The sequence below is a fragment of the Anas platyrhynchos genome, chromosome 2, assembly GCF_047663525.1.
Source record: "Anas platyrhynchos isolate ZD024472 breed Pekin duck chromosome 2, IASCAAS_PekinDuck_T2T, whole genome shotgun sequence".
Taxonomy (NCBI): Eukaryota; Metazoa; Chordata; class Aves; order Anseriformes; family Anatidae; genus Anas; species Anas platyrhynchos.
Window position 1 is genome coordinate 126,805,031 of NC_092588.1, and position 12,508 is coordinate 126,817,538.

Here is a 12,508-nt window from a genome sequence, read left to right on the forward strand (position 1 = left end):
TACAGATCCTGCAGCGTCTTGACAAGGTGCAGGGAGTGCAGTCCCTCCATGCCTTGACAGCAACAGCTTGTCCAGAGCTTTTCTTGGCACTGGGAGCAGGATGCGCACAGATGGCCCAGATCCCCACTGGACACCAGCCCTGGGGACACATCATAGCTACACAGGGCCCAGGAGGAGCCGGGGGCTGGTGACCACACAAGCCACCAGGCCGGGCACCGCATCTGAGAAGGTGGGGCCAGGCTGATGGTGGCAGTCACAATTACCATGTCATTAATTTATTATATAATTTTTCAAAGCCTCTGCCTGCACTCATTGGTTTGGCGCCACATGGAGGGGACTGAACACAGCCCAATCCCGCTGCCTGTGCCCATCTCACAAATTGGTTTGGGGATGTTGACTGCAGATGGGAGAGGACGGAGAGATGGGGAATGGCTGCGGGGAGTGGGTGCCCAAAGGAGACTCGGGAATAGGAAGTCATTGTGGGGGTGGAAAATCATCATGGGAATGGCAAACTTTGTTAGGGGGAGCAGCCATGAAGTTGACCATGCTGTAGTGGGAAAAAGGCTGACAGAAGGTCTCCTGAACATGTGGCTGAAGAAAATGCCTGCCGGCCTGAGAACACTCTTTCCATTCGGAAGAGTGTTGCCAGCAGGTCAAGGGAGATGATCCTCCCCATCTAGTCAGACTTGGTGAGGCAAAACCTGGAGTATTGTCTTCACTGCTGCTCCTCACAGCCCACTTACTGGTGAGGACTCCAAAGGGCCAGAGTATTCCTTTCTTTCCATCCCAGGTCTGAGATCTTCTCAGATGCTTTTATTTCTAAATATGATATATCCAAGATGATGCGAAATTATCAAGTTAGGTTTGATCTTTATTTCATTCTGCACTCTGTGTCTACTCAAAAGCAGAAGCTCTACCTATTGAGGGAGACAGTTTTGTCTCAGTTTACATTGGAATCATGGTCTTGTAGGAGTTACAGTAACACCTGAGTACAGACGTACCTTTGCACACATAACTGTTAACCATGTTAAAAGAATATTTTCTGTCTGCTGAGATCAAGCTTTATCAAGCTGGTAATGCCAAGGTTTTACAAAACTTCTTAATCCTGTCTCCCTCGGTGTCCATCCAGTGCAATGAATGGCACCCCAAAGTTGAATATCTTTTTCCAATCATTTAATTAATGAGGGTGCCATAGCATACAGACAGAAGATCACATTCAAGTTTATGTGTAATTTAATGTTTCAAGAGCTGATTTTTCTTTCTAAATACATGCATATTTTGCATCAAACATCTCAGCAAGGCATAAACTAGGCAGCTCTGCAGGAGGCTGCTGCTACCTCCCATAAGTCAACTACATATGCAGGAGATGGGAGGAGGAAAGAATGCCTGTATACACCAAAGAAATGCTTTGCTAAGTGCACCACTACTCCCAGCCCAGGAAGAAAATGTAGCATTTGGTAGGTGCAGTGTCTCAGGATGACATGTTCAGATCTGCTTATCTTCATAGCTCTTAGGTATCATATATGCCTATCAAAATAGCTGCCAATAATAATGACTATCATTTGAATAGATTCAATCTATAAATTTTTAAGTGATCAGGGTTTTTACAAATATTTTTGGCATTCTGCCAAAGGTTTTCTGAAGAATGTAAATGCTTGAAGAGAAGCAGTTGATTTTCAGCACTTTATCTTACCAAATGCTGAGATAAATGTCATGAAATTAAAAGCATAAAAACAAATGAAGGAGGGTCAAGGTGTATTTTCCATGGTCCCTTGTCAAATTTCAAAAACCTGCTGAGGTAGGCAAGGCATAAGTGAAACATCTTAATGGTTGCAAAAGCAACTTCTAATACAGAAGTTTGCATTTCCAGCTGGTCTCTAACAAGGTAAAATAGAAGCTGTGTCCTTCCTTTTTTGCACTGCTGACCTAGACTTAGAGAGGGAAAAAAGAGCCCATTTGTTGATTTAATTCACCTGGGGAAAAAAAAAAAAGTTTTTTTTCTGTTCAGTTCTATAGGACTGACCCACATGTACAAGGTGTTGGGATGGATCTTTGGGGAATGGAACTTCTCAGGACAAAGCTGTGGCTGTTTGTAATTTAATTTTACTGGGACAAAAGCTTTATTTATTTGCCCACCATTCAAACTACCTATATGGCTAGGAGCTGACAGAGAAGGCAGGTATGTTGCACAGCAGGGGAAAATCATGGGAGAGGCATTTGATAGGGTATTGGACAGAATCACATGAATTACAGAATTACAGAATTTTTATTATTCCTACTTCAGGTAATAGAGTAAGAATGACCTAACTATAGGGACAACATGTGATTATGGAAGTCCAATATCTGGAAAGCAGATGGGCTGATCTGAATGGCCTTTGCTGCTGAGAAGTGGGAAATGAGTGGCAGTAGGAGTACTTGTCTTCAGTTTGCTTGTCTAATTTACTGAAGGGTCCCTAAGGTTTAAGTCTGCCTGAGAGTTTCAGAGTTCATCCAGAACATTTTCATCTTGGTGCATCTGAAAGCAGACACTGGGTATCACCTACATTTCTATAGCTAGTATCCAGGGAAATGGTGCTAGAATTAATTCTCTTGCATGAGATTGAAAACAGGTAGAATTTTACTTGTGCATTTACTTGTGCTTTTTTTTTTTTTTTTTTTTTTTTTAAGTAAAGAGTCTGAAATTGATTTTCCCAGTTAGAACTGTGTGTAAGCATTGTAGTTTAGTGTATAGGTAACATAGGTGGCCTATTTTATTGCAAGCTGTTACCCTGTTGCGAGGGTGCAAGATTCATTTGATTGTACCTGACTATCATCTTAATGTGTCATTTACCTGACTGCTTTTCTGTCACTGCTTCCCGTCCAAATATTAGCATGTGTGTTTACATGACTATAAATAAAGGACCGGAAAAAGCATTCATGGCAGCGGTCACTTAATGAGGGGACGTATTTAATTGAAATCATGAATCTGACTAAGTTCCTACTCTGATGTGATCTGACAAAAATGATCATAGGATAAAATTGCTGCTTGCTGATCCCCACCTATCTTACATCTCAACTTGCTGCAAGATTGAGGCAAACTGCACCAATTTACTGCTCCCAACTGCCTGATAATGGACACTTTGCTGTGCACTCTCCCTTCATTACAGCACAGGTCAGGGCTGTTAACAGGGGCTCTTGCCACTTTTGACAGATAGTCACTACCAAGATGAATGGCACTAGCCACATGACCACTTAGTACTATGCTTTTCCTTTCTAGCACCTTTAAAGCACTTATATTTTTTAAAAACTTACTTCATCCTTTAACTCTTTATTAACTAGGAGAATCAATAGGAATCTGCTAGAACTGACCTCATGCAATTCTTCTAAACTTAATTGGACACATCACTGTGAATATATCTTGGCATTTGTTGCACGCCAGTAATGAGAGATTTATTTAAGCATTTATTTTAAATCCCTTAAGGGCTTTCAGACAATTTACTCTGATTTTCTGTATGTACCTAATGCTAGGTTTCAGAATAATTAAAGTCATAAAGGCTGCAAGGACTGAGTCAAATCACTAATTATTACATTTTTTGCCTTTCTAATGAAATTTTTTGAGCTTGAATTTATGGCTTGTTGAAATATAAACTCTTTATCTTTTCCAAATTTCCTATCTCTGCTTTTGACAATGTTGGGCTAACGATTGCCAATTTTCTCTTCAACAATTTTTTGTTTTACTAACAGACTTGGGAAAACATATCTTAAGCATGCAAATGCAAAACATTTCATAACTAAGTTGCTTAGGTGTATTCAGTTAGCTAAGATAAATTGTTCCTGAGACAGTGCTAGGCATAGTTTGAATGGTTTTTAGTTACCTCACTGCTTTACATGACAGACCAGCAAATAGTAGTTTCAAAAACAGTAGAGATGATTAGACAGACATTCTTTGTGTGTGCTTGTTTGTTTAACAATGTATATTCCTTTATTTTTCTTATATTTTTTAAAGTTTATTTATTTATTTATTTTTATTTAAGTGTGTCTGAATTCCTATGTATGGAAATAGAAAATTAGCTTTTTGCATAAGATAAAATACTCTGTTCTTGGTATGCAGCAGACCAGTTTTAGAAGCTGATCAAAACATGATTAGCCAAAACAGGACCTTGGCGCCAGAGGTTTTCATGTTCTGAAAGTCTTCCTGGCTGTTGTCACTTAGTGAAGGGACTTTCATGAACTAAAAGCATCAGTTGGATGATAAGCATAAGTTGGGCAATGAGAGTGCCAGGAACAACAAGCTGATTTTTGGGACCCACATATGAAATTTATGGTGCAACTGATGTTTCATTAGGAAACCACCACAGAAATCCTTCTGGCCAGCTTTGAGTTACTTCACTGATGTGTACTGTTTTAAACGGTAGCATGCAAGAAACTGCACCAAGTCTGCAGCACACATGTTGATGAGCTTTTGAGCGTCATTCAGAAGCTCTCATTTCTCCTATGCTTTTGGCAGATAGAAAACAAGACAGGTCTGCTCAAGAACACCAGTGCACTCTCCAGTCTGCTGAAGATCTGCTTTCCACTTGTGATGTCCATTTACATCTTCATTGTTACTCAGACTATGCGTGTATTGCTTTCCTATTCCATCTTTGGGCTGTGCTTCCTCCTGTATGACTGAAATAGGGTTGACACCCCCAAAGGGCATACTGTGGGCCACGTGCAAGCCAGGAAGTTCCCGTTTTGTTTCTTCTCTAAAACCATGGGAACCAGCAGAAGACCTGGGAACTTAAAGTTTTTTTTCTTCTCTTAATTTAATGAGCAGAAGGAAGGTTTTGTGGCAGTGCATGACTCCCAGGAGGCAATTACTATGCAAATGTCTCTCCAGCACAGGCAGTAGACAGTGCTGCAGGGACACGAAGAGTGAGTATAGACCAGGAGCAGGGGAATCACAACAGGTGATATCTTGTCCTGTAAGGGAACCATGATGAAGCCCTTTCATCCCTGGATGTGAACATTATTCTCTCCCGTCTGGATTTGCAATTTCAGGGTAGTGTCCAGACCATGCTTCTTCCATTTTTCTGCCCAATGTACGAAAACTACAATGTCAAGGTGAGGTTTTTCACCGTTCTGGGTAGATTATGGAGAGAATCAACACCTTCCAGACCTCTGGCATAGGTGGTTGCTTGATTTCCACATCCTGGCCTGCTGCTGCATTATCTCTTGTGTTGGCCTGTGTGCTTCAAATTCCAGCTGCTGCTAAAAGTAAGAGGGATTAGGGAAGGCATGTTATGTATGTCATGCTACGTCTTCTGGCTGTAATTGCACTAACAAGACATTTTCTAGAGACTTTAAAGAATAATTACCTTCAAAATTAAGATTCCTCTCTGCTGTAGAAAGAGAAGCACTTTGGGTCTTTCCAACATCATTTATTTTTTATTTTTCTATATTAACAAACAGAAACATGATGCTCCTTGATTCTATAGGTTACTACGGTGCCATTAGAAGGTAGGCAGAGACCAGTGCTCTAAAGAGAGACCTGTATCCATGGCAACGTGTATTTCATCATGTATATTTTCAAACATATACAAGGGCAAACCCTTTATCTAATGTTTGAGCTTTAACATGGTCACGTGGTCCAGAATGGCCACAAACCTGCTGCCTGTGCTCAACAGAACATTTGTAGGAGACCACTGCCTGCAGCTGCCATTTTGCTGGACAAGGCTGATGCCATGAAAGATGCCCTTTGCCCAGCCCCATGTGACTTTACTTTTGTTCTTTCCCGTTTTGTTGCTTTCCTTAATCTGAAATAAATGCCGTTCAGATGGAGAGCACATGCCCGCTCTCTGAGCATGGAAAAACATAACAATTATCATGGCTTCGATTAGCAGCAACAGTGACCTGGGGTCGGGCATTTCCCCAGCGTTAATGACCACCCGGGTGAAGGGCCCCCTGCTCTACGTCAGGTCCTCGACTCTTCCAGCTGGTCATTAACAGGCAGAAAATGCTTGCTTTCGGGGTCATTATTGTTTAATTAATGCAGACTATAAAACAATTTTCACATAGTTTTACTCTGTAAAATCTCCAGCAATTGAGTAGTATCTCTACATTGAAAGCACAGGAAAGTTATTTTGTATTATTTATTAATTTGTCTGCTTGATTCGAATACATAATTAATGATACAGGACCATTTTAGGGAAAGATCTAATAGAAATAATTACACTGAACGCACAGGCTTTTAGGGTTACAAGAAACTGTCACTCAGTTTACACACAATTAATGTTTTTCTCTCTGTGTAATTCTTGATCATTTCACTATGCTTTGCTCTTGACAAACAGTCAAATTATGTGGTTACAACTGCTATTAGATTTACATTGCATTGTCTAATTCACTTTGCCTCATGAAATTAGATGAATTATTAAACACATAATCTGTTATTCCCTATTAAAATTAATTGATTTTCATGTCAGTTTAAAACTAATGAATCGTCTAGGGATACTCTCATAAACCTCATCACATAGTAGAAAAAATTATTTTATTTCTCATAATTTCTGGTAATGATCTTTAGATTATGATACCTCCATGCCTTCACACAGTAGCAAAAATGTAATTATTCCAGCACAAGCTTTTCAAGTGGTTTACACAAAATACTTTCAACTGTTTTGTGTCAGAAAAAAATGTAAAAGTTATAAATGACCTGAACAACAGAACAACTGTTGTAAGTGAAGTTCCTTTAGACAGACATGCACACAACAAAGATCACAGGCTGATTCAAGATTATAAATTTTCTGAAGATACTTTGCATAACAAGTTGATATTTTGAAGACACTTGACATAAAAGAGAGAAGAGAAGAGAAGGAAGGAAGGAAGGAAGGAAGGAAGGAAGGAAGGAAGGAAGGAAGGAAGGAAGGAAGGAAGGAAGGAAGGAAGGAAGGAAGGAAGGAAGGAAGGAAGGAAGGAAGGAAGGAAGGAAGGAAGGAAAGAAGAAAGGAAGGAAGGAAGGAAGGAAGGAAGGAAGGAAGGAAGGAAGGAAGGAAGGAAGGAAGGAAGGAAGGAAGGAAGGAAGGAAGGAAGGAAGGAAGGAAGGAAGGAAGGAAGGAAGGAAAATGAGGAAAGGGAGAGAGAGAGAAAGAGAGAGAGGTGACCACACTGTGTAAATTGCCACTTATCTTCCTGCTGGTTAAAACAACAAGTGGTGAGATAATCTCCTCCCCAGTTTCAAACAATATTTGACAGATTAAAAACCAAACAGTGTATCATGTTAAAGTTGAGAAAACTATGAGTATTAACTCTGAGCATTTGAGAGACTTCTTTAATATGTTGTACTTCAGAATATTAATATTTCAGGGGGCCATCCAACATTGTCTGGATTTTACCATTTTATTAACCATTTTATTATTTAATATTTGATTCAGATGCTCTCTCCCCACTCTCCCCAACCTGGTTACTTTAATTTTCCTGAATTCAGCTGCATCATTTAGTATATTTGACATTGTTATATTCCTATAGACATTATAAAACCCCATTCAGTTCTTTTGTCTGTAAGCAGCTCAATTGCTTCAAACAACACAATTCATGAACTGACTTTTAATACTCTTGATTGCAGTGCTCATCTAAACCAGTGGCACTGGAATCAAACAGTGGTCTGCAGCGTGTGGCATTGACACAATAGCTTCCCAGGGCTTTCAGAAAGCTGCTAATTTCACCTTTCAGCCGAGATAAAGCATTTGCAAAACTGAAGCAGTCCAACAGTGTTCCACAACATTAAAGTTCCCAGGATTTCAGCTGAATAGACTTTCTCTTTATTTATTTATTTTACAGCTCATTCCCATTTTATCCATATGATTGCTATTTACCAGGAAACAAATAATATTTATACATCAAATTTTAAAATCATGAAAGTATGTGTGTTTGCTGATTTCCTTGTAACTCTGACTTCAAGTGTGTTCTTTGACTTTTCTTGCTTTCAGAGAACTAATTTCAAACAAGCCAAATAATGCTTCCTTTAAACATGTCTCTTTGTTTCAGTTCAGTGCAAAAATGGCAGAATGAAAATTAAAAATGGTTAAAGGAACAAAATAGTATTTTATAATTGTTTTCATGCATTTATCCTAGAAATATTTATAGTATAATTTTAAGCACTATATAATGCTTATGAAATTTGACTTATTATTAGCTTTCTGAATGTTCAGGAATTTTAATTAAAACAAGGAGGAGTCACAACCTTTTTGGAAATGATTGGCTGAATCATAGTGAACAAAGACATGCAAAGACAGCATGAAAAACCTGTAGTTAATCTGTATGCTGATATCCAAACTAAGATTTTTTTTTTGTAGTTTTCTTTTAGACTGATGAACAGGTATGATGGGTTAAGGGGTTGGCTGTTCCTCCCAAAGCCAATTTGTCTGTTCTGATGACTGGTTTGTGTTTTATGGTTATTCTTTACAACTACCGTCACCATAGGATCCATAAACTTTCCACATAAACTCCATCATCAAATAAGTGACAGTAGAGGACTTCATGGAGCCCCTGTAAATTTTTCCCAAAGGTCATTACCACCCAGTTCTGCTGATGGGAAAATCTGAATAAGGCAATTTTTATTTTTATTTTTTTTATTATTTGTATTAATTTTCCTATCCTATGGTGACAAGTCTCCCTAGACTCATCTTCCCCAAAAGTTATACTGTATCATCAATGTTTTTTCTTCTAGTCTTGAAAACATGGTTCATGACTTGTGCTCTGAACTGTGTTGTCCCAAATAAGCACAGCTGGAGACTGACCCAATAAAGGTCTTAAACATTAGGGCCAAGAACCTGACATAACATGGTAGTTGTCCAGAGAAGAAACAGCTTGCCACATTCTCTGCCTTCTATTTTTTCATTGTCAGCTACAACCTGCTGACGTGTTTCCTACTACACACAGGTGCTGACTCCTCATAAGCAATGTGTCACGTAACCACACTCCTGTAAGATGTAATTGGCAGATTGCTTTCAGCAGGGTCTATCATCTCTCAATACAATGGTGTGAGGTCTCCCGTGTTCACTGGAGCAAAGCAGGGTCAAGATACATCCCTATGGGAGGGATCTGTGAGGGCTTTTCATGGTTTTTTTTTTTTTTTCTTCTTTCTTTTTTTTTTTTCCGCACATCACAGCTTTTCTCTACAGTTGAATATGGTGACACTGATACAGTGTGTCAACTACTCCAATGGTCTACAAGACAGAAAACAGTATTATCTTGCAAACAAAATCTGAGATGAGGAAAGATAAGGCTGTGGCTTCTGTTCATTGCTGCAATAACGTGATTTGCATCACCAAAGCTACTTCCACTGTGTCCTTTCTGGCAGGTGGAGGCTGTCTGGAGTTTGGTTGACCCCTAAATATTGTCCCAAAAATGGGATAAGAATCTCTCCACAGAAGAGGTGAACTTCTGGAGGGTGGTGTATGTCAGTGAAGGTACTTGGTGCTTGCTGAATCCATTTTCTGTGGATTTCTTCTTCCTGCAGGTGCTGGGACAGGCTCCAATGCTGGGAGGAGAACACAATTGTAGTCAGTCCCTGTTAGGCATTTAGCGCTGCTTGGAGTCCCTTCCCCTTGTATTTGCGTTGCCACTGCCATGGTGGGAGAACAGAAAATGGGGATCATGGGAGATCTTTCTCCAGTTCCATAACAGGAAGCAGTCGCTGGACGTGACCACATGGCCAGGGTGGAGTAGGACTCTCTCCAGGCAAGTAAGATATGAGGAGTGTTACTTAAAAGGCTGTTGTCCCTTCCCAGGGAATAATGTGACGGAGGGAAGGAGCCCAAGAAGTGTCCTGTAGCCTTCCTCTGTGTGAGAAGAGGACTGTCTCTACCATGCCAGTGGAGCATTCCTTAATCCAAATCTAGCGATAGTAATGCAATCACTATTCCCCTATTAAAAAAACTGTCTCCTGTGGGATGAGATATTTTTATAACCCCACAACAGGGAGGATATACCCACCTAATAAAACCATTAAAAGAATTTACCACAGGACAACACAGTAAAATGTTGCTTATGTGTTATCAAGACCCAAATAATTTTTTTGGTATTGTCAGTAAAAATTAAGATTCCACCTACCTAATGGTATTGCAGCAGCAGCAGCAAAGCTCCAGGGAAATGCTTCTCTATGAAAGACACCATGGCAAAATGAATTTATTATTATACTCCTGTATTTATTTAAAACACTACAAAAAGCTAACTTCATATTAACAATTCACACCTTTATTTGTCGTTAATAAAGCATAGCTTTCTAATCTTTATGATTAAAAGTAAAGGGATAATTTCAATTACTTATTATTTATTCAGTAAATATGTTTATAATAAATTCAGGAAGGTGTTTACTATGATGATTACTGTTATTATTTATTATTTGCATTGCCTTAACTCTTAGTACAAAATTATTTTCTGAACTGTAAATGAGAAATGAATTCCCCTTTCAGTTTCAACAATTCCATCACCACTGTAAGTACAATCTCTTCTTTCATTATACTGGAAAATATTAGGAAAAGCTGTAGCCATAACCTGAGTTCCTCCATTTAATCAAATATTCAGTATAAGTTCTGTAAACGTGGTCTAAACAACAACAGGTTGTTGTTTATGAAGAACAGAATACAAAATTCAATGTACAATTTCAAAAGCCAGAATAGAGATATTCAAAAGCAGAGCCCTGTTTGGAGCCATTTTCTTCTATGTAAGTTGTATCAAAGGTTTTAGGATCATTTTGCGTCCAAAATGTAATGTAAAAATAAGTCATCATTATGGTTTCTGTGGCTGTTGAGCTGATTCCTGCAAGAATTCCAATATACTGTTTTAATGTGAGATTTTTCTACCAAAGTCTTGAAGTGGAAATTTAAGCCATTCCTTTAGAAACTAAGCAAATTATTTGCTTTGTTAGCATGGAGCCAAATATCAAGACATCTCAGTGTGCAAAGTGTAACCAGTTTATCAGGAAGAAGTAGCATGGTGGCAAATCAAGCTCTGTGTCAGGCAACTTAGAACAAAAATTCTCCAGCAGTGAATATTCAAGTGCTAAACAATGTCAAGCAGGATGAATGTTGGCTTCAGTGCCAATAATAATACAGAGAGGAAAACAAATATAAAACTTTTAAGTCTTACAGATGTAAAAATATGTGTACTTCACTATAATACCCAATTGCAAAAAAAAAAAATAAAAAAATAAAAAAAAAGAAAAATCTCCATACACACCCAGATGCATAAGCTTGCAAAGAGAACAAAGACTGCTATAAATATTCCAAGAAGCCAATAAAAAAACTAGGAGTGGTTAGTTCTCGGGTGTAATGGTCTACCATAAAAGCTTTTATTGTTAAGGGAGTTACTTTACTAAGAGCTGTATGAAGAAAAACTGAATGAATGTGAAAAATTGCATGCAATAACCTGAACTGAAAGATGATTATCAACCTCTGAGTTCTGTGCTTTTGAGTGGGTGCTGCTGTTAGAAGATTGCCGTTGTGGTTAAAGAAAAGCTTGTTTTGTACTACTATTCCTCCTCCAGGTGTACAGAGAGTCAGTGTGTTCTTCTCTCATGCCTTTGTCTGTCCATATTAAATGTCATTTTTAAAATTGAAGGGCCTGATCCTGCAGTTTTGCTTTCAGGAGTCATTTCTCCTGTGCACTGGAACATTTCCATCGAAGGCTTCAAGGGATGGATGCCCTCATCCTGGAAGGAGAAGCACTTGTGGCTCACTATGACAGCTATGTTACACAGCACCAAGGAGAGTGGTAGCCTGCAGGCCAGAGTTTGTAAGCAGAGCGTGCTCTGCTTTGACCTAAAACCACAGAACTCACTCCCTTGAGTGACTCAAATGACTGCTGAATTCACCACTTCCCAGGAATAAAAGCTAAATTTCTTACTGCAACTGTTTTTTGCCTAGAAGTTATTTACAAATACACCAAACACACACTGACAAAAAATACAAAACTGTTTCTCATACAGCTGTGAGGGAAGGAAGTAGAAGACATGATTATTTCTATACCTCACCGTAAGGGAGGTGCTCTGAGTGCTGTGCTAATTAGGACCTTATCAGTAGCTAAATGAATAGTCAGGTATCATACGCATTCCATGTCACTTCAAAGGGAGCGCCAAACTCTGAACATTTACAACATCAGGCCACTTAGATATTGCCACTTTACAGAAAATCTTTCTGCCTTTGATTCTCCGGCTATTTTTTTTTTTTTTTCCTTTCCAGCAAACACAACAAGGCCAGAGGATGGTTGCAAATCAGAAGTAACCCATTAGATACATCTGCTCATGGTTTCCCATGGAAAAAGCTAAGCAACTGTGTTTGGTGGCTCTCTCTCAAAGTTTCATATGCGTTCACAATGGTTTAACATTCTCCCTGACATTCACAGAGATCAAGTCAAAGAGAGAAAAGCACTAACATCAGTTTTACCACATTCCTTTCTGTACTGCTTCCAAGTAATAAAGGTATTTGGAAAGAAAATTTGAAAGGAAGGTATTGTTTGATTTTAGCAAAATCCTCACAATGAAAATTGAAAACAT

General features: G+C 38.9%; 1 long non-coding RNA gene across 1 annotated transcript in view; it reads left to right on the forward strand.

Annotated features, from left to right (window-relative positions):
- Nucleotides 1–11,850, forward strand: part of LOC140001597 (uncharacterized) — a 28,785-nt gene extending 16,935 nt beyond the window's left edge. The window contains exon 3 of the long non-coding RNA XR_011806977.1: nt 9,473–11,850. This is a non-coding gene — a long non-coding RNA (uncharacterized lncRNA). The remainder of the gene's footprint in view (nt 1–9,472) is intronic.
- Nucleotides 11,851–12,508: the final 658 nt, after the last annotated feature.